This window comes from Coffea arabica, chromosome 1c (genome assembly GCF_036785885.1).
Source record: "Coffea arabica cultivar ET-39 chromosome 1c, Coffea Arabica ET-39 HiFi, whole genome shotgun sequence".
Taxonomy (NCBI): domain Eukaryota; kingdom Viridiplantae; phylum Streptophyta; class Magnoliopsida; order Gentianales; family Rubiaceae; genus Coffea; species Coffea arabica.
Window position 1 is genome coordinate 30,586,719 of NC_092310.1, and position 23,237 is coordinate 30,609,955.

Genomic DNA, 23,237 nt, shown 5'->3' on the forward strand with positions numbered 1-23,237 from the left:
TCAAAAGAATAAAGAGTTTTTGAAAAACTCTATTTCTTTGAAATTGGAAAATTTTTCAGTTTTATGATGAATCCTTGAAAAATCGTAACTCGCTCGGTATAAGTCGAGAATTGGAAAACTTTATACCGTTGGAAACCTCTTAGAGAGTACTATAAGTTCCTAGAAGACACTTTTCATGAATCGAAGTGAAAAGTGGTCAAAAATGAGCTTGAAGACGCAGGGTGGGTTTTCATGGCAGAATTAAGTTGGATTTCGGCCAACTTTGGAAATTCGGCACGATTCACACGTTGCAAACCAGCCTCTGAATTTTGCAGCTCAATTAGTGTTGCAAGTGAAGTTTATAACAAAACAAGCGGATCAAGAATCAGAGTTTCGAGTACCGAGATACGGTAGCCCGAAGTTGAGCAAATTCAAGACTGGATGAGAATTTTCCAGATTTGAACCTCTAACTTAAGTAATTCAATTGGGTATCGAAACGAACTTGAATTGGCACTAAAATTGGCAGTATTTCAATACTATATGGAAAGTATCTCTCTATCGAATTTCGGGGAAAAATACCTTCGGCAAGGTAGTTAATTAGCCAACCAAAGTTCAAGAAAAATCCTAAGGCAATCTGCCTTTGACTTTCATTTTCCAAATTTCCAATCGTTTAACCAAGAAAGTTATCCAACCATGGTTCATTTGTGAAATAAAGGCCTAAGAAACATCCATAATACCTTTGGTAAGTGTTTAATATCAAGAACATCAACTAACAAGTTCACTCCAAGATTTTGTTCCAAACCAGTCCAAACATTAGGGTTTTCCAAAACAGAGCAGTCCACTTGTTTCAGTCACAACTCAGTCAATATAGCTCGAAATCGAGCATGGCTTATGCCGTTGGAAAATACATTCATAGATTTAAAATATCACACAAGAAATCGTTCCCAAATTCGGCACCCATCGGGTTCAAAATCGGGCATCAAGTTGCTGCCTGAACACTTCATTCCAGATGAACAGAGCAACAGGACAGCGAATTTAAAACATTTGGTTCGGCTTGCTCACAAAGAATCAGAACGTGCATTATATACCAAATTAAATCTAGGAATGTCTAGTTTCAAACGCCACTGACGGTACATGATTTTGACATCCGAGGACAGAGTTATAGCCAAAATACTACTGCTGGTCAGAGACATACGCGAATCAGTTTTCCAGATTTGCTGGTTTCTCAAAAAAATTCATTTGCTCAATCAAACCTCAATATTTTCCAATGAAATTTTCCACACCTCTAATACATCATATAGGCATCCAATTCAAGCCATTAGTTCATTAAAAACTGGCCTTAAAATGGCCGAACATGGCAGGGGCAAAATCGGAAGTTTTTGCTTCTTACACCCAATGAAGTTTCTACTAATTACCCACCACTAATGCATCATTATAACCACTAAACCAACAATATAATCACCATCACTCATCAAATCAGCAACAAAAACCCAAGTGTGGGAATTCAAAGAGCCCACAATCACATTTTTACACCATATACAAGCTAACCAAATGCATGCATGAACTTAACAAGGTAAGATAGCTTCCAAACTTCAAGTTTCCAAGAGTGGATCATCACTTACTTTGGGTTGGTGTTCAATCAGAAATTTCGGCCCTCTATTACCCCAGAAAAACCGTGATTTCCAGCCCTTGTTTGCAGCTCAAAATGATCCTCAAGTGTCAAGCTAGGTGTGGTGCAAGTTTGGTTAAATTTGGAGATGATTTGGGGTGGTTTTGAGTGAGATTAGTGAGCAGAAATTTTGAAGCAAATGTGTTAGAGAGAGGAGGGTGTTTGGTCGGCTGTGAGGAGAGAGAAAATGGAGGGAAATCTGACTTCCTTTAGCTTCCAAGAGAAGGTGAAATAAGTGGTGGTAATTCACCCAAAAGTCAACTCTCATTAGGGGCCGTTTGGTGCGATTACGGCTTGATTTCCTCGCGCGTTTGGTTCACTAGTGCACTAAACCTCCAAGGCATATATATTCATGTAAATATTATTCACTCTTAATTGTCCCGAAATAAGGGTCTAAAGTCCCTCAATTGAAGTCGCGCGTGAAAACGCGTACCGTCAAATTTAACGTTATAACGCGAAACTTCCGAGAAATTCTTATAACGATTGCACTATTAACTATCACTTGAATATTTATTCATAAGATTACCTATTTTAGGACCATAGTACAAGTCTCCAATATTCCAAGCTTATTGTGCTACTACGCGGATAAAATCTCCAAGTACTATTCACTATTTTTACTAAACGCGCTCTAGGAAATTAATTTTCGAAACGAATCATTTTAAAAATATAACGAAGTTATATTACCATGTATTTAGGTTCAATAGGTCTAGAAAATAATACTCGGAATAAATGAACAAGTAAATAATTAAATAAGCTCAAATTAGGGTTTTAATAGGAGTTTTACGAGTCTTTACATGAGTCGAGTATTAACTCCGCAAATCTCCAATAAATTTGTATCCATGCGTCTTTTGGAAAACTATCCACGCGTGAGTAATATATGCTCACCTAGAACTTATTCACCTTTGATTCTCGATTAACTTTTCTTAATCTGCTATTGTCCGTTCTTAATTTCCCCAGGATAATCATACTCTCGAATACAATATCACCTTGAAACACTCGTGTTCATTATTTCTCACTTAAACAATCCTTCCGAAAATTGAAGTTGTTAACGGGACATTTCAAAAACATAATGAAGACATTATTCCATACGAATGGATTTAAAATGGTCGTAATAAATTATTTGGGAGAAACAGGTGGTTAAATACTTAATTAAACGGTTAATATTTGATAAAAATAAGAAATTTTTCGGGTCCTCACATCCTCCCCTCCTTAAAAGGAATTTCGTCCTCGAAATTCAAACTTAGAAAAATATCACATCCCTCAATAGTCATGCTTAGCAAGTTAGTCAATAACTTACACTTTCCAATTCTTATCTCATAGTTTCTATCCGCCCAATTAACAATCAAGTTTTTGATCACCAAAATGCAATTTAACTTCCCAATCGGATAGTAGCTTAAGTGGCTTCCTGTCTACCTCATATAGGAAATGTTTGTACTTCTTTAATGCGAATATCACAGCCACTAACTCCAAATCATGAGTTGGCTACTTTCTCTCGTGATATCTTAACTTTCCAGAAGTATGCACAATCACCTCGTCATGCATCAGTAGTATACATTGTAAACTATCATTTGAAACATCTATATAAATCACAATACTGCCTCCTCAGCTTGGTAAGGCTAACACAAGTGCATCGATTAAACATTTTTTTTTTCCACTTTCAAAATTCCTCCTCACATTTAAAATCCCACATAACTTGCCAAGTCTTGCACTCTTAGAAAATTCCTTGATCAAACCAAAGGAAAGGTTCGACTACCATCAAGAACTCCAAATTTCGGTAGGATTTTCTAGTCGTTTCCTCTTAAACAACTTCTACTGTAGTTGAGTCAACAATAATTCCTTCCTTAGATATTGTATAACCTAGAAAGGCTATTTCCTTCCAGTCGAACTCACATTTGCCGAACTTAACGAAAGTTTGTGCATTCTTGGGGTTTGTAAAACATCTCCAAGTACCTTTCATGATCTTCTCAAACCTTAGAGTATACCGATATATCATCAATAATGCTACCACAGATTAATCCAATTACGATCTAAAACCCCAATGCATTCAGGTCATAGTTGCTACTAGTGCATTGGTCAACCCAATGGCGTAATTGAAAGTTCAAAGTGTCTCTTTCTTGAATTGGAGGTGATTTTAACACATCAGTCTCTAGAGTCCTCAACTGGTAATAGCTCTACTTTAAATTCAACTTGAATAATATCACGGCTCCTTGCCATTGGTCGAAATTTTCCGACTACGTGAGACAATGGAGCATTTGCTCTTAGTGGACACATCGTTCAAGTCTCGTTATTGTATATATATATATACCCTCAAGTTTCCATTCCAAATGTGATATCTGACTCCTCAATCATTATGCTCGGAAATCTACCAAAGATTTTCTTTCACTAACCCAAGTCTCACAGTATTAATATATCAAATTGGTAACCAAACATTGGATTCCAACTTCAACACCAAGCTCCCGATTTGGTCACGGTCCCTAGTCGCCTCCAGACCTTAGGGTGGTCTATATTCTCAAGCACAACCTCGACCATGTCTAATACCGTTCGTGTCTTATGATAAGTCTAAAAGTGTGAGCAAGATTTTGAATATACATGTAAGTCGTAAAACAAATCAAAAGCGGAGTAAAGTTTCATATGTCATAATGATCATAATAGGTACATCAAGTTGGAATAGATTTATCAAATCATTTCAAAAGGAAAAAGGGAAACAATAAGATCGTAGCAAAACGTGCCAAATTGCCAAGATACAAAACAAAAGACCTTTCCCTTTTCCACAAGGTTAAATTTCCAAAAGTGCTAGTCTAGTCTAGGGTACTACAACCCCTATCCCTCGAGTGTAGTCAAAACATCCTCACTCGTAAAACTTTCACTACTAGAACCCCCTTCATAAACATTAGTACTAATTACTTCCATCTGGCACTTGATTGCTTTATAGCGGCCTAGCTGGCTGTTGAGTATTTTCTCTTTTTGATAGGATTACCAGGGCAATTCGAAAACTTATGCTCGGTACTACCGCACTTAAAACATTTTCCTTGCTTTCTCCAGCACTCGGCCTCAACGTGGTTAACCTTGCCGCAGTATCCACAATGTGCATGAGAAGTGGCGGCTTGGCCAGTTCGAGGATTTTCTTTGCATTTCTTCTCTAATTCTACATTCTGGCGTAGTAATTCAATTTTCTCTGCATATTCTTGTTTCCACCGTCCTTCCCAGTACTCAGCTAGTTTTCTTTGAAATTCTACCTCATTTCGAAGAATATCCATTTCCTTAAGCATTTCCTCCAAAGTTGTCATCTTGCCGGTTGGTTTAAGTCAAATGCTAGCCTGCCAGGTAGATCAGAGGATCAAAATAAGTAACTATTCATAATGGAAGCTCGAGTCATGGTACTCTTTCATTCTTTTGCTTATAAGTTACCCCGGGATACCAATCTTAACTATCCTCTGCTTAATACGGCGAGTTCTTAAGTCTCCAAGAGATTGTTATCATTACTTACAAACATAACCAGATGCAGGGACCATATTCCTTAATATAAAATTTTCAAGTCTTAGTTCACTCTCCAATACTTACTTATAAGTTACTCGAGAAGAAACTCTAATATCTTGTTTTCACTAGTACCTTATTTGATTCCCTTAAATCGATCCTACTATTTCGAGATTAGATTCTCCGTGAAACTTAGATGGAGCGAACTTCAAGAATTGCTCAACTCCTCAACCTTACTTGGTTCTTAGGTTGGTTGATTGGTTTAGGGTTTTAGTGCTCCACTAATCATGCTAGGGCATCAATCGTCTGATTAATAGCAATAACTACACGATTATTTTCATTCATTTCTAGGGTTTTGATCCAGTCCAGCAGTCACTCTATAATCGTCTCCTTGAGCTTGGGGTTGCTTAATCCCTCACCCTCACTCCTTTTCACTCTTTTGGTCACCCATAAATTTAACATATTTAAAGGCATGACATAAAGTGAGTGCATATAAACGGAGTTTGAAAAGTGATACCTTTATCACGCCAACAAATACAAGAATAAAAAGGGAAGATACCAAAATAATCGCAAATGGGTACAACCCAATCATGGATTTGAAATCATGAAACAGTAAAGTCAATCATGCCATGAGTAACGTTTAATTGCCTCAAAAGGTAGGAAACATTGTGAAACAAGATACAAAATGCAAAGGCCTTTAAGCGAGTGCCACCCCTTCTATCTTTGGCAAAACTATTAAAATAGTTTAAATCACTAACTTAGTGATTGGCGGAGCCAAAAGTCTTAATTACCTCCGTAGGATCATTTCCATTTCCAGCACTAGGAGTTTTAAATCTCATGTCCCTTATCGAATATCTTGTCATTCTCCACTTGTTCAACCAAGATAATACACCCAGCCATCGACTTATCCATCATGTCTTTAATTTCGGACACTACCCCACAAGTCGATTCTTAGCTTTTTAAAGCTTCTCACAAGGAGCTTTTGTCTTCCTCGCTCCTTAAATATCTCAATCTCCACTTCAGGAATTCTAGTAGTCTAGACATCCACAATCGCCCTCGGTTCTCGATTATCCCCTTGAATCACCCTATTTTCCTCAAATAGCCACTTCCGATGATCGGCCACTATAAACACTCCATTACTTGGGCACGAGTAAGTCCTTTGGAAATAACATATCATACTAGTTCGGCGAGTTGGATCACACTTCCAACGAGCCCTTCCCTAGGCCCTTCACGGCCATGGTTACCATAACGCGTCTCCAAGACGGTGCAATGCCACCATTACTTTCCGTAACTTACAACTAAGATTAAAAGCTTAAATGGGACCAAATACACTGAATAAACTGGATTTGATCACCCCATATTATCCCACATGTATCACACAAGATTAAGACTCCTTATCATCCACTAATCCAAACCTAAGTTCTAGTTTTCGTTCCCACGAGCAGTCACTTAACTTTCCAACCAGTTCCACAGTCCGGCATCCTAAACATTTAAGCCTAGGATACACTACAGAGATCTAAAGCCTAAGCTCTGATACCAACTGTGACGCCCCCACTTCTCCCTAAGGCGAACCAAAGGGTATCCGCGGGACGCCTGCCCAGCTCTCGCCAGGACTCAAGCAATTTCCGTCCAAGCTTAATACAACACTAGACGTTACGATTAAATACCATAAATACAATCAGTGCGTAAGCTTTCAAGCTTATCAATATTCAACATCTGCCCAATCATTACATCGAAATCTCGAAATACATCAATATTCAAAATATACATCAATCACAAGTCTAGCCCCAAAGTGTAACGGAAACCCTAAAACAAGAGTACGCCAAGAGGGGTTTCTCCAACATTTCTCCAAGTCCAATCCTGTTAAGGAAAACAAATCTATAGGGTGAGCAAAACGCTCGTGAGGCCAAGAACACACATGCAAGCACTTTGTTCAAATAGCAATCCCAAATTCATTAAATAAAACAGGATATTTCATTAATCAATCATTCGAGCAGGAAAAGTAAATCAGAAACAATTCAAGGATATAGTAGCTCTCAGGAGCTAAGTTCCACTCGCTCTGTCGATGTCATTCGTATACTTTCCCGCATTGACCCTCCTGTCAACCGGGTCGGTATTTCCATTTCCGTAGATCACCACTTTCTTTCCTCCGTCCACCGTACACCCCAAGGGCCCACAATGTCCATTATTGGGCGATACTCAACGAGTATGCCAAGCAAGACCTCTTATTAGGTCGAGCTTATATGTATCTCATGGCTCGCCCAAATCCCCGACCAAGCCCATTGCTGGCTCGAGTCTAAGGACGGCCTATGAGTTTGGGCGTCCCCCATTCATTTGAAAGTCGAGGAGGTTCACTCCAACGACATAAGCATTCATGACATAACATTGCATTTCATTCATTCATTCAATACATTTCATTCATTCATTTGAAATTAGAACGAGTGCGATAAAGTACGCACCCGCCCTTATTTTTAAAACTTTCAACAAATACCACAAATAAACAAGTATCAAAATTCACACACTTGACACTCACCGAGCAATTCAATAAGAATTATTTTCTGGGAGTTCAAGTGTCCACGGTGAGATCCTCTTGAAGGTCTCCTTGTGCGCCTGGCAATTAACAGTGGATAATCACACAATTAACCCACTTATCAAGAAGATTGTACACTAGTACAATCTAAGGATTATTTCGCAAAAAGGAACCTCAATTACACGTAAATCGAGGTTCAACTTGCCTTTTATTATGTACAATATTATTTGAGTTTTTATCATGAAAATCGTAAGCAAAACGTTTTAAGAATATCAAAAGAATAAAGAGTTCTTGAAAAACTCTATTTCTTTGAAATTGGAAAATTTTTCAGTTTTATGATGAATCCTTGAAAAATCGTAACTCGCTCGGTATAAGTCGAGAATTGGAAAACTTTATACCGTTGGAAACCTCTTAGAGAGTACTATAAGTTCCTAGAAGACACTTTTCCATGAATCGAAGTGAAAAGTGGTCAAAAATGAGCTTGAAGACGCAGGGTGGGTTTTCATGGCAGAATTAAGTTGGATTTCGGCCAACTTTGGAAATTCGGCACGATTCACACGTTGCAAACCGGCCTCTGAATTTTGCAGCTCAATTAGTGTTGCAAGTGAAGTTTATAACAAAACAAGCGGATCAAGAATCGGAGTTTCGAGTACCGAGATACGGTAGCCCGAAGTTGAGCAAATTCAAGACTGGATGAGAATTTTCCAGATTTGAACCTCTAACTTAAGTAATTCAATTGGGTATCGAAACGAACTTGAATTGGCACTAAAATTGGCAGTATTTCAATACTATATGGAAAGTATCTCTCTATCGAATTTCGGGGAAAAATACCTTCGGCAAGGTAGTTAATTAGCCAACCAAAGTTCAAGAAAAATCCTAAGGCAATCTGCCTTTGACTTTCATTTTCCAAATTTCCAATCGTTTAACCAAGAAAGTTATCCAACCATGGTTCATTTGTGAAATAAAGGCCTAAGAAACATCCATAATACCTTTGGTAAGTGTTTAATATCAAGAACATCAACTAACAAGTTCACTCCAAGATTTTGTTCCAAACCAGTCCAAACATTAGGGTTTTCCAAAACAGAGCAGTCCACTTGTTTCAGTCACAACTCAGTCAATATAGCTCGAAATCGAGCATGGCTTACGCCGTTGGAAAATAAATTCATAGAGTTAAAATATCACAGAAGAAATCGTTTCCAAATTCGGCACCCATCTGGTTCAAAATCGGGCATCAAGTTGCTGCCTGAACACTTCATTCCAGATGAACAGAGCAACAGGACAGCGAATTTAAAACATTTGGTTCGGCTTGCTCACAAAGAATCAGAACGTGCATTATATACCAAATTAAAGCTAGGAATGTCTAGTTTCAAACGCCACCGACGGCACATGATTTCGACATCCGAGGACAGAGTTATAGCCAAAATACTACTGCTGGTCAGAGACATACGCGAATCAGTTTTCCAGATTTGCTGGTTTCTCAAAAAAATTCATTTGCTCAATCAAACCTCAATATTTTCCAATGAAATTTTCCACACCTCTAATACATCATATAGGCATCCAATTCAAGCCATTAGTTCATTAAAAACTGGCCTTAAAATGGCCGAACATGGCAGGGGCAAAATCGGAAGTTTTTGCTTCTTACACCCAATGAAGTTTCTACTAATTACCCACCACTAATGCATCATTATAACCACTAAACCAACAATATAATCACCATCACTCATCAAATCAGCAACAAAAACCCAAGTGTGGGAATTCAAAGAGCCCACAATCACATTTTTACACCATATACAAGCTAACCAAATGCATGCATGAACTTAACAAGGTAAGATAGCTTCCAAACTTCAAGTTTCCAAGAGTGGATCATCACTTACTTTGGGTTGGTGTTCAATCAGAAATTTCGGCCCTCTATTACCCCAGAAAAACCGTGATTTCCAGCCCTTGTTTGCAGCTCAAAATGATCCTCAAGTGTCAAGCTAGGTGTGGTGCAAGTTTGGTTAAATTTGGAGATGATTTGGGGTGGTTTTGAGTGAGATTAGTGAGCAGAAATTTTGAAGCAAACGTGTTAGAGAGAGGAGGGTGTTTGGTCGGCTGTGAGGAGAGAGAAAATGGAGGGAAATCTGACTTCCTTTAGCTTCCAAGAGAAGGTGAAATAAGTGGTGGTAATTCACCCAAAAGTCAACTCTCATTAGGGGCCGTTTGGTGCGATTACGGCTTGATTTCCTCGCGCGTTTGGTTCACTAGTGCACTAAACCTCCAAGGCATATATATTCATGTAAATATTATTCACTCTTAATTGTCCCGAAATAAGGGTCTAAAGTCCCTCAATTGAAGTCGCGCGTGAAAACGCGTACCGTCAAATTTAACGTTATAACGCGAAACTTCCGAGAAATTCTTATAACGATTGCACTATTAACTATCACTTGAATATTTATTCATAAGATTACCTATTTTAGGACCATAGTACAAGTCTCCAATATTCCAAGCTTATTGTGCTACTACGCGGATAAAATCTCCAAGTACTATTCACTATTTTTACTAAACGCGCTCTAGGAAATTAATTTTCGAAACGAATCATTTTAAAAATATAACGAAGTTATATTACCATGTATTTAGGTTCAATAGGTCTAGAAAATAATACTCGGAGTAAATGAACAAGTAAATAATTAAATAAGCTCAAATTAGGGTTTTAATAGGAGTTTTACGAGTCTTTACATGAGTCGAGTATTAACTCCGCAAATCTCCAATAAATTTGTATCCATCCGTCTTTTGGAAAACTATCCACGCGTGAGTAATATATGCTCACCTAGAACTTATTCACCTTTGATTCTCGATTAACTTTTCTTAATCTGCTATTGTCCGTTCTTAATTTCCCCAGGATAATCATACTCTCGAATACAATATCACCTTGAAACACTCGTGTTCATTATTTCTCACTTAAACAATCCTTCCGAAAATTGAAGTTGTTAACGGGACATTTCAAAAACATAATGAAGACATTATTCCATACGAATGGATTTAAAATGGTCGTAATAAATTATTTGGGAGAAACAGGTGGTTAAATACTTAATTAAACGGTTAATATTTGATAAAAATAAGAAATTTTTCGGGTCCTCACAGTAATCGAATTAGGGTTTACACATTTTCCAGCTTCAAGTGGCAATCCAAAAAGGAAAATACATTATCCCAAATAACACATTACAGCCCACAGAATAAGTTATAGTATTCAAATACAGTCCAAAAGAAAAACATAAATAAGCATCCAGCTTTCAATTTCCAGAACCTGTTAAGGAAAACAATAAACGTGGGGTGAGCTAAAGCTCAGTGGTGCCCCAAAACATGCAATCACATAAATCACACAGCGAGTAATAATTTAATCAAATTGAACAGTTAGGAAAGCGTGTAACAGCACAAGGTAGGATACAGGGCTCTCAGGAGCCATTTTCCACGCTTGATCAAATACCATCGTAGTTGACCCTCCGTCAACTTTCACTACTTATAGTCCATGTAGATCCACTTATTTTAATCCTAACCCGTCACCGTTCATACCTCTGCTTCGGGCCCGAAATTCGCCTACCGACGCAGTATACTCGAGATATACCCGTATAAAATTTAGTCGAGGGATTCACCCAATGACTTATTGCAGTTAGATTCAAGCGTCGAGGGATTCACCCAACGACGTAACCACATTTAGATTTATGGTAGTTAGATTCACGCGTCGAGGGATTCACCCAACGACGTAACTACATTTAGATTTATGGTAGTTAGATTCACGCCTCTCGACGTAACTACATTTAGATTTATGGTAGTTAGATTCACGCGTCGAGGGATTCACCCAACGACGTAACTACATTTAGATTTATGGTAGTTAGATTCACGCGTCGAGGAATTCACCCACCAACGTAACTACATTTAGATTTATAAAAAAATGATTCACACAAGCCACCACTCGAACGGCTAGTGCGATAAAGTACACACTGCTCACTTCGATGGATCAAAAACCATTTATTTCATTTTGACAATTATCACATAGCGAGTTGAGAAAGCACTTAACCACATAGGCATAAAACAAGCAGGGACACTCACCAAGAGTGGAGTTCAGATATCAAGTTGGGGATCGAATTCCGCGTCCTCGAAAAACCCTAAAAACCAAAATTTGAAACTATAAGTTTCTACTCAGTTTTTAAGCTTATAGACATTGAGGTATATTTAATATACTACTAGTTCACTTTCCCTTAGAAAAAAAATCAAGAGTTCCCTAGGTTAAAACTTGACAAAAGTAGAAGAGATATTTCTTATAGTTTTCCTTGAGGTATTTTTTTCAAAAAAAATATAACTAGTATTATTTTCTTGAAATAAGTCGACAAACCTCTCAATATCAATGTTAGAAAGTTACTTTGAACATTTGTCTAAAGTTACGGCTTTTGCAAAAATTATCCTTAAAAACTATTTTTCCTAAAATAGGGTTTCTTGCCGAGCAAGTTTCCCAGGCTTTTCACCAAAATTAGTAAAACTCGTATTTTGGAACTTTTCCTATATTTAACTATCCAAGTGCAAAGCTTAAGGAAAGAAAAGGAATTAAAATAAGACTTAGAGTTTTCAAAAGCTATAGAACTTATTTACTATAGCCATCAAGGCTAGTTTGAGCTAAAGGGAATTATTGGGTTAGAAAGTTTTAGGCAAAACACTAGATATTGAGTTTTATAATATACTAGCTGGAAAATACTTTTGATTACTTTGACCATAGTCACTCGAGTTCGCAAGGTCGATACAACTTCCACAGCTCCGATTCCGTTTCGAAATCATAATATGGATCAAAATATGGCAAAAATCACATAGCAAATTACTAGGGCTTCGTCAATCATTAGCCCTAGATTTCAACAAGTGCATTTCTGAATAAAATAAAATGATCAACCAAGGCTTCATCAATCATTAGCACTTGGTTTCAGCAAGCCCATCATAAGCAAATAAAACTGAAAGTAAAGCCTCCAAGACATTCCAGCAATTAACTTTCATCACCCTGTAGTACTTATAAAATCATTCAAATGGCCAAGGGCTTCATCAATCATTAGCCCTTGACAACATCAATTACTTCCAAACACAATTTAATCAAGAATTTAAACCACAAGTAAACTAAAATCTCAATCCAAAACCCAATTTCAATTTCACAAAGAAACAGGACATTCCTACCAAAACAGTCTACTTCAAGGATTTACAAAGAGCAGTACAAATGGAGGAAAAATGCGAAATTTCTACAGGACAAAGGTCTATGATTCTAGTTTCAAATGCCACTGACGGCGCCTTAAACGGAGTTTCCTACACCAAGATATAAACATTTTATTGAGACTGGTCAGGGACATCCGAAAATTTGAAATTTCAATTCTTCACTTGTGAAAACTCCTTTTTCTCTTTTAACACTAAAATGTTTTTATTCAAACCATCCATACACTTCTTATAGAACTTCCAAACAACATTTTCCAGACATTTCCATCCATCAAGATTCAAGGAACAATTTAAAAATCAAGTTAAGGTTCCAACTCACCCTTTGGCTATCACACCAGAATTTCCAACATGTATAACCCAACATTTTCTGGTTCCATCTTCAATTTATCAAATATTGCATTGTTAACAAACTTACACAACTTAAGACTTACAACTCCTCTGTAATTCTAAGCCATCATTTTCCAAGGAAAATCCAGAAATAGGTTAAAATTTCAAAAGAAAACAAATTGAAAATTTCTGATCACACCTCTCGGCTATCCAGAATTTTCCAGCACTTAGGTGTTTATAAAGCCAACTTTTCCTCGGCTAAAACATGGCTTTTGATACCCAAATTAGTCATGCAAAAACTTATCTAGCTAATTAATATTTCCAATTCAAAATTTAACTTAAACAACAGCTGCAAATTCCCAAAATTTCCATAAATTCTGTACAGCTAGCTTCGGACAAATATGCATGCAACAGATTGCATTATTATTTTATTTTCTGGTTTAAACTAACTAATTAGCTGCATGCAGAGCCTAATTAACTTGTTATGAACCATCTAATCATGTTTATAATCTTAACCAACACATTAAACTAAATCAGGCTGCAAAAAAAATTAAACTAAGCTCTCGGCAGTTTCTATTCTAGCACATAACAGAATTATTTTTCTTAAACATCTCATCCGATTGCCTAACATCACATGCATGTCACTAGATAACTTAAGCTTCTTGTTTTTGACTAGCTAAACACTTAAACAACCTCAGATTGTCGCAGGAAATCAGAAATAAAATTACAATCCCAAGCCAGCTCCTTGGCAGAATTTTTCTTAACCAAACCAGAAATATTCTCTGCTTTAACACTTCATCCGAATGCCCAATTTAACATGCATGGTCATAATCTTCAAGTTTTCACTCAGCTAAAGACACTTAGATGTTCAGATTGTCACATAAAAACACCAATTGGAGCTGCAACAACACCTCAGAGTCTCGGTAGCAACATTTTATCAAAACAGAATTTTTTTCTAATGGTTGGATTTCAACATCCGACTGCATAATCTGAACATGCAAGCTCAGATGTAGCTTGCTCAACTAATAAACAACCAATTAGACCAAAAATTACCTCAGATAGCAGCTAATCCTTCACACGAAAATTTTCCAAAAATTTCTTCCCTAGCTCTCGGCCAAGTGCAGTCGGTGGTTCCTGTGTCCTAAGTTGCGGCTGGAATTGAGTGTAGCTGGTGGATTTGTGTTCGGTTGGTTGGAGTTGGTGGAGATGAAGGTGAAAAATGGTGAAGCTTCCTGCAAATCTCCTCCCTGGCTTCACTCCAACTCACGGCAGGACCAGAAAAAAAAAATTTTCTGGCAGCTCACGTTCCTTCTCCCAAGCTCACGGATGCAGTTCACTAGGTGGTTCTCTCTCTCGGATGCTCTTGATCGAATGCAGAGGAAGAGGTATGATGTGGTTGAGGAGAGAAATTGCAGTGGTTTCGGTGGAGTGTGCAGAGAAGGAAATGAGATGGTGGGCGGTGTCTTGGTATTTAGAAAGGAAGAAATGATTTGCGGTTTGGTTTTGTGCAGAGAAGGAAATTGAATTTGTGGTCTTAAGCCGTGAGATAGATTGGATGGTTTTGTGGTGCCGCTGTTTATGAGAATGGTTTGCGTGTAAGAGTGGTTTGCGTACAGATTTGGTAATAGCTGCGTGATTTGATTTGAGGTCAGAGGTTCCGTTTGGTTTGCATGGAAAGGTAAGGTAAGGGTATTTTAGTCTTTTCACTTTGCTCCCTAATCTCAACTTAATTTCTCAAATCCAACTTAATTCTAAAAATTATCTCCAAGTGCAATTCCAACGCCTAACTATACCCTAATATACCTAAACCATTTTTATCGAGTAATTATCGATTAAACTTGAATATTAAGGTTCCTAGTGATTCTTATATTATTTAGCGATTAAATTAGTCATTAAAATTTCCAATTATTATTTCTCAAGAAATAGAGTTAGTCTAACTCGAAATCTATCGATTTAGTAATATAAAGTCAATTGAAATGATAATTTAATCCAAGGTGTCAATTTGCACATAAAAATTATTTTTACGCACTTATTTGAAAACAAAGAAAAATAAGGATATAATTTTTGAACCTTTACACATTAGTTATGTTTAGTATATTAGAATTATATTTATTTAAAGTTCATTGGTTTTTTTATCTTAACGCGGAAATTTTTATTAACATTTTCCATTAGCACCTAATTGGAATTAAACATAAGGATTTAAATAATTTATTTTAAGATAGTAAATCTAACGATTCAATTATCATTAATTTTAGCATAAAGGAATTAAGTAATCTAACATTTTATTTTAAGGCGAAAAATTATTCCAACCCTAAAGATATTAATTTAGTCAAATAAAACCAAGAAATTTCATAACTTTGGAAAATTATATTATTTTTCACGTAAACCTATTTTTACGTACTTAATTGTGGACAATTAAAAGTAATGCTAGAAGTTATTGAACAATAAAAGAAATGCAAATGAAATATGCTCTAACTTATATATCCATTTTTTCAGGGTTCTCACACCTATCCGGTGTGGGTTGTCTAGTTCCGCGCCCACGTCCCCTTCCACTACGTGTTCCTTGCATAACTTCACTTGGTCTAGACAATAATTCTAAACCAATATAAAACAATACATGTAAGTAACCCAAAACTTTTCCAAACAAATATATACATTCCAAACAAGGCAAACAATACACATATATACAATCAGTCAAGTCAAGTTCAGTCAAGTCAAGTACAAGCATGGACAATCCCCAAGGGAATGGCCTCATCAAAAGAAATATACACGTAGCTAATCTAGCCGTACAAAATGATTAGCTAAGGCCCTACTCCCTATCCGCCCTATATACAAGACCAAAACTATTTACAACAACTCTAGGAGTCGTAACCTAGACCGATGACGAGCTATGAGACCCATCCGACGGAGTGGATCCAACCCCAGCCTCAGACCCCGCACAGGAGTCCTCGTCGCTCACTCCCTCCACCACCTCGGCGCAAAGGTTTAGGATCGCAGCGGCTCGATTCTTCACCTTTCGAGCCCTCTTAGACTCGCGCTCACGAGTGTCCCTAAGCTGGGTGCAGAGGTCATCCACCCTATCCTCCACCTCAAGCACATCATACTCTAAATCCTTGATTCGCTTGGCTTGTTTCTCATTATCTACCCTCAACTGCTTCACCTCAGTCTCAAGCCTAGCGTTATCTTTCGCCAACGCCTTCCGCTCCTTCGCCACGGCCAACACTAAGGTGTTAGGGTAAGCGTAGGCGTGGCGACACTCACACCGACGAAGGCGACTCGCCGGACTCCAACGCAAGACGGCCCCTCTCGGCCGAATCTGGTACGGGATCACTGGGAGCGCTACACGGGGTCACTCGCCTGCAGGGCCATCACTCGGTCCACTAGATCCGTCCATCCTACACCAAAAGTGTAAATAAGCATAAATAAGCTTAAAGGCCATAACAAAGAACCCTCAAATCAAGCAATTCTAATACACCCAGGCCAATTCAAACCTGGCTCTGATACCACCTGTGACCGCCCCACCTTCCCCTAAGGCGAACCAAAGAGGTTAGCGGACTGCCTGCCCAGCTCTCGCCAGGACTAACGGTGCAGTATAGAGCGATCTATTTCGTTCCGGAACTTATAACGCGCGTAAACAAGGCAAAAAGGGCAAAATAACCCAAAATAAAAAAAAATAGATCCGGAATCGGTCATCAATAGTAACCGACCCGTCCGACCGCAACCAAATATCGAACAAACATTCATATCTTGAACTTTAGCAAATACAATCCAAAGTGACATACAAAAGTTTTCAAAAGTTAATATATACAAGGTTTGCCAAATTGAAAGTGAAAATGGCCCTAAAGATACATTTAGGGTTTCACTTCATACACAATACAAAAAATATACATTTAGTTCATTCGGCAACCATCTATCAAGATTTATTCCAAAAAGGTCATATTCCTGTAAGGAAAACAAAAGAAACGGTGTGAGCTAATTGCCCAGTGAGATACTATCACTTACGCAACCAAGTGCATATAAGCATCAAGCTTTCAATCAATATAATAAAAATAAGCAAAGGCACACGTCAAATATGGTGATAAAAGGATACAGATGGCTCTCAAGAGCCCTTTTCCTCGTTTGCATTTCTTGATCGGACGTCATTGACTCTCCGTCAATGTTCAACAATAACCAACCGTAGACTCCACTTTACTTCCATACCTTCCACCTAACATCCCCAGCCAGGCCCGAAATCCAAACACTTGCATTGTGGTATTACTCGAGTAAACCGGAATCGAGAGTCTCTCATACTACAAGATTCCATATAACATTGCCCCAAGGCACATTAATTGGCACGACCAAGCCCTCGCCAGCTCGATTCAATCGATTACCAATGGGGTTGAGCTCATTGATAGCATTTGTAGTCGTTGGAGACTCGTCCAAACGACACCAAGTCATGCATTTCATTTCATATAACATTTCATGTAACATTCCAATAACTTTTCAATAACATGCGAAACAATAAGTGAGAATGATAAAGTACACTCTCACTTCAATCAATTAACATTCAACATCTCAAGTTCAAATATCAAAGCCATATAATAGCACACAAGTGAGTAGTACACTCACCAAGCTAGCAAATGTGGTTTCATGCACTTCCGTCAAAAGAACGTTGTGCACCACCGTCACGCCCTAAAACATGCAAACAAATACAATGAGACTCGATAACGAGTCATAAACCAAGGCCAAACATGACCCCAATAGGGTTCCATAAGCATATACAAACATTAAAGGAAACCAGAAATTTCGGAAATGTAACTAGCTTTGGCCCTGAAAAAAACAGTTTTTGTCCTCATTTTGCGGTAATGGTACCAATCTCACTACGATTATCGGATGAGGGTGCAAGACCCACCATCTCGAAGCTACAAAACAGGGATACAACATCACAGAAGGTCACTCAACCCAGTTTTTAGTGCAAACAGGTCAAAAATGCAAGATACTACATCAAAAATGTAAAACAGATTCACCAAAACGCATTCTAGCGGAAACATTATAACTCAGGCTCTACAAGTCCAAATCCAGAAATTCCAAAACCAGCTGAAAGCTAAGAAACAGGGATAAATTTCATCAGAAGGCCTCAACAACCAATGCGGAAGCAATTCCAGCCAAAACAACCCATTACAGACGCACTTCTCAATTTCGGGTAAAACCAGAACAGCAATAGTAATTTCAACTTATCTCATTCTACACTACTCTGATTAACCTGAAATTTTGTAGACACCTCTAGAATGTCATTCCCTACAACTTTCATGTTTTAAGCTAAGGCCAATTCGGCCTCTATCTAGGACCTAAAATTTCGGACAGAATGCTCCCTCAAGAACCCTAGTTTTCTGAAATTTCTTCCAAACCAGAAATTGGTTGCAATTAATCACTTTTCCCACCTCCTTAAGTCATTATAGACCATTTCCAATCATCATAGATAGCCACACAATCATGCTTATATTAAAACAGAAAAATCCCCAAAAATAATAAAACTTCATCATTTCAACCACAAATCAAGAATTAATCCATAAACTTGCATCTTATACTACCACTAAGCATGATTTAAGCATCAATTAAAGGAGGAGGGTGGTTCTTCACAACTTACCTTAAGAACAAGAGAGAGAGAGCTATTGACCACCTTAACTTTCCAAACAACTCCAGAAATCCACTCACTAACTCTAATTGAAGAGGTTTTATGGAGTAATTTCAAGGTTGGATGGTTAGTTTTGATGATTTGGAACAAGATTGAAGTGTTTTCTTCCTTGTGCTTGGAGTAAGAGAGAGAGAAAGAGAGCAAGAGAGGGCCGGCTTCAAGGAGGATTTTTTTTGAGGATTTTGGGTCATTTTTGGTTATTTAAGTCAATGGTAAGAAAAGTCTTAAGGTAAGCCCAATCAAATGGTGACACTTGTCACCTTTTATTAAATGCTCACCAACCTTGTCTCTCTTACATCAATCCACTTAGCACCCTCTACTTATGTCTTAACACCCGGTAACTTAATTCCAGTATGCAAAACTTAACCTAGTTGGCCGAATTTTTTCGAACTTTTCGCACTAGTGGGTCCCACGTCAGGTATACGCTCTTAATTTCTCAAAAACTATCAAATACTAGAAAAATTATCTAAAAACCATATTTACTCATAAAATTCACCAAGAAACTTTTCCCTAAGCCAGAAAACGCAGAAAACATGCCATTAAGGGGAAAAACCCTAGGAAAAAATATTAGGAGGAATTTACGGGTTCTCACAGAGTTTCTTCCTTTCTTTTTGAGAGAGAAGGCCGGCCAAGATGAAGAGAAAAATGGTGAAATTTTTGGTTAATTTTGTGATTTATTTGGTCAAATAGAAAAGGTGAATAGTGGTCTTATGTAAGAAGCAATCCTATGGTGACACTTGTCACCTCATTTAATGACTTGCCTAACTTTTGTCTCTCTTATACCAATCCACTTAGCATCCTCTACTTATCTCTTAACACCCGGTAAATTAATTCCACTATCCAAAACTTAATCTAGTTGGCCGAATTTTTCTGAACTTTTCGCCCTAGTAGGTCCCACGTCCGGTATACACTCTTAATTTCTCAAAACCTATTCGATACTAGAAAAATAATCCAAAAACTATATCTACTCATAAAAATTATCTAGAAAATTTTCCTACTAAAGAAAATGCAGAAAACAAGCCATTAAATAAATAAAACCCTAGAAAATGGGAAAAGTATGGGTTCTCACACTCTCTCCCCCTTAAAAGAATTTCGCTCTCGAAATTTCTCACCTTAACTAGCGAAAAGTGCAGGGTATTTCTTTTGCATCTCTTCTTCTACTTCCCACGTAGCTTCCTCTACCCCATGGTTTCTCCACAGTATCTTTACCAACGGAATTTGCTTGTTTCTTAGCTCCTTGACTTTCTGGTCAAGCACTTGGACAGGTTTTTCTTCGTAAGCAAGCGACTCGTCCACGTCGATCTCTTCTGGTTGCAAGATATGGGAGGGGTCGGGATAGTATTTCTTGAGCATCGAAACGTGGAAGACGTCGTGAATTCTCGAGAGACTTGACGGCAGCTCTAGTCTCCAATTTCTCTCGGTTGCAATTTCTTTCCTCTACCCGCCATGACACTCCGTAACGGTGTAACCTTGAGGAAAACACAGTCTCCAACTTCGAACTCCAAGTCTTTTCTTCGGTTGTCTGCGTAGCTCTTTTGTCGGCTTTGAGCAGTTTGGAGTCGTTTCCATATCAACTTGACCTTTTCTCGAGCCTCTTCCATCTACGGAATAGTGGTTGGATCTAATGCCTTCCTCTCGCCAACTTCATCCCAGTAGATCGGTGATCTGCATTTCCGTCCATATAGTGCTTCATATGGAGCCATTTGAATTGACGAATGGTAGCTATTGTTGTATGCAAACTCTACTAAAATCATGTGTTGACCCCAGTTGCCTCCAAAATCCAGAATGCAAGTTTGTAGCATGTACTCGAGAGTTTGAATTGTTCGCTCCGATTGTCCATCCGTCTGAGGATGATAGGTCGTGCTCAAGTTGAGTTTCGTTCCCAGAGTTTCTTGGAATTTCTGCCAAAACCGAGATACAAAACGTGGATCACGATCGGAGACGATGCTAACAGGAACACCGTGCAGCTTTACAATCTCATCCATGTACAGTTGGGTCAACTTGTCCATAGAATACTTCATGTTTACTGGCAGGAAGTGAGCCGATTTGGTTAACCGATCGACGATTACCCAAACGGCGTCATGTCCTCGTTGCGTCCGCGGCAAACCTGAGACGAAGTCCATGGTGATGTTTTCCCACTTCCACTCGGGTATCTCAAGGGGTTGCAACAAGCCTGATGGTTTTTGATGCTCTGCTTTAACTTGTTGGCACACGAGGCATTTCTGCACGTACAGAGCGATTTCCTTCTTCATGTTGTCCCACCAATAGGTTCCTTTCAGGTCCTGATACATTTTCCTACTACCCGGATGAATTGTATACTTTGACCGATGAGCTTCCTCTAGAATTTCTGTTTTCAACGACTCCTCTTTCGGCACCACTATTCGCTTCCGGTATTTTAAAATATCCTCAGGACTGAAATTGAAATCAGTTGTTTCTCCTTTTTCCACTTTCTCTCCCCACTTCCGTACCATCACATCCTTTTTTGCGCTTCTTTAATCCTCTCCAAAAGGGTGGAAGTCACTTTAATATTGCCAAAAATCACCTTATGACTCCCAAGGCAGGGTTTCCACTCGCAAACCGACTCGAGCAAATTCCACTCTTTAATCATTAAGCTTGCAACTTGAGCTTTGCGACTTAGGGCATCGGCCACTACGTTCGCATTTCCTGGATGATAGTTGATGCTACAGTCGTAATCCTCCAGAAATTCCATCCACCGTCGCTGCCTCATGTTTAATTCCTTCTGTGAGAAGAGATACCTCAGGCTTTTGTGAGCGGAGTAAACCTCGAAGGTTACCCCATATAGGTAATGTCTCCACTTTTTAAGAGCGAAAACAATGGCAGCTAGCTCCAGATCGTGGGTTGGATAGCTAAGGCTCTTTCCCCTATTCGCCTATATACAAAACAAAACTATCCCAAAAGACACTGAAAGTCGAGACCTAGTCCGTCGATGGGCTAGTAGACCCCCTCGACGGGGTGGATTCACCCGACGGGGTAGATCCAATCCCAGCTTCGGCCCCCGCACATGAGTCCTCGTCGCTCACGTCCTCGACCACCTCGGCGCAGAGGTTCAGGATCGAAGCGGCTCGATTCTTCACCTTTCGAGCTCGCTTGGACTCGTGCTCATGGACTTCCCTCAGCTGAGGGCAGAGGTCATCAACCCTATCCTCCGCCTCAAGCACATCGTACTTCAGACCATTAATGCGCTCGGCCTGTGACGGCGTCACTTCCCCCTAGGGCGTACGAAAGGGTTCGGCGGGTCGCCTGCCCAGCTCTCGCCATGACTGACTCGTTCACTTCAATCCTCAATAAAAATCAAAATAAATCATGGGAATAAATATAACGACGATCCAAAACTTAACGCAAAACTTATGTACATTACTATCTCAAAAGGGAGTACAAACATCGAATATACAAAGGTTCTCAGTTCACCACACATCCAGCCCGTGCCAAGCACTAGGGCGAGAACCATTACAAAACCAAAAACTAGTCTAGGCTAGTCTAAACTGAGCTCTCGTCCTTGCTCGTCTTCCCCTGTTAAGGAAAACAAACTAAAGGGGTGAGCTAAAAGCTTAGTGAGATTCTATATACAAAAACAAGTAATTGAACAAGGACATTAATCATGTAATAACAAATAATCCAGAAAACATGTCCAATATAAAGCAATGATAATGCATTCATTAAAAGGATACGGGCTCACAAGGAGCTATTTGTTCGTTCGTTCGTTCCCTTGACATTTCCCCTTATTCCTCCAATTATTTGAAAATTTCCTTTTTGAGAAGTAAAACCCTCGTGCCTGCGTTCGTTCATTCATCCCTTTCCGGACGTTGGCCGGACTACAAGGTAATACTCGAGTATACCAAATGTTCACCCAGGTCACCATATCGCCCGACCGAGTCCGCTTCTGGCTTGAGTCGATCGGTAACAAGAGCAAGGGCCTAGTTCAGCCAAAAGGCTTACATTCATGCGCAACTAGTATTTCAACATTTAATCACCGAAAATTTCATATTTATTTAGGTCGAGTGCGATAAAGTACACACTCACCTAGCAAAAGTTCATTTTAGAAATCATAGAAAACAAGTAACATTTAATCAAATAGTCACAAATAATCACATAGACCCAACAATCCACATAGTCATAGAAACAAAACGTATATAGAACACTCACCTATTTAAGCAAAATAATGTCCAAAGTATCCTCCCGGATAACACACTCAATCGCCAAGAAACCCTAATAATAACCAAGAGAAAATGTGACAGTTAAACCCCTCCAAAGGTTAAGTGGACCAAAGAAAATTCAAATAACTACTAATACAAAGTGTAAGTATAGTTTTCTAGTTCTCGAGCGTAAATTTGGGCAGCATG

The 23,237-nt window shown here is 38.7% G+C and overlaps 1 long non-coding RNA gene across 1 annotated transcript; it reads right to left on the reverse strand.

The window, feature by feature from the left end:
* Positions 1-7,244: 7,244 nt before the first annotated feature.
* LOC140006436 (uncharacterized) lies at positions 7,245-9,621 on the reverse strand. The gene is made up of 2 exons (XR_011814054.1): positions 9,527-9,621; positions 7,245-7,732 (listed from the first exon to the last, which is right to left on the reverse strand). It is a non-coding gene; the product is annotated as an uncharacterized lncRNA (long non-coding RNA).
* Positions 9,622-23,237: the final 13,616 nt, after the last annotated feature.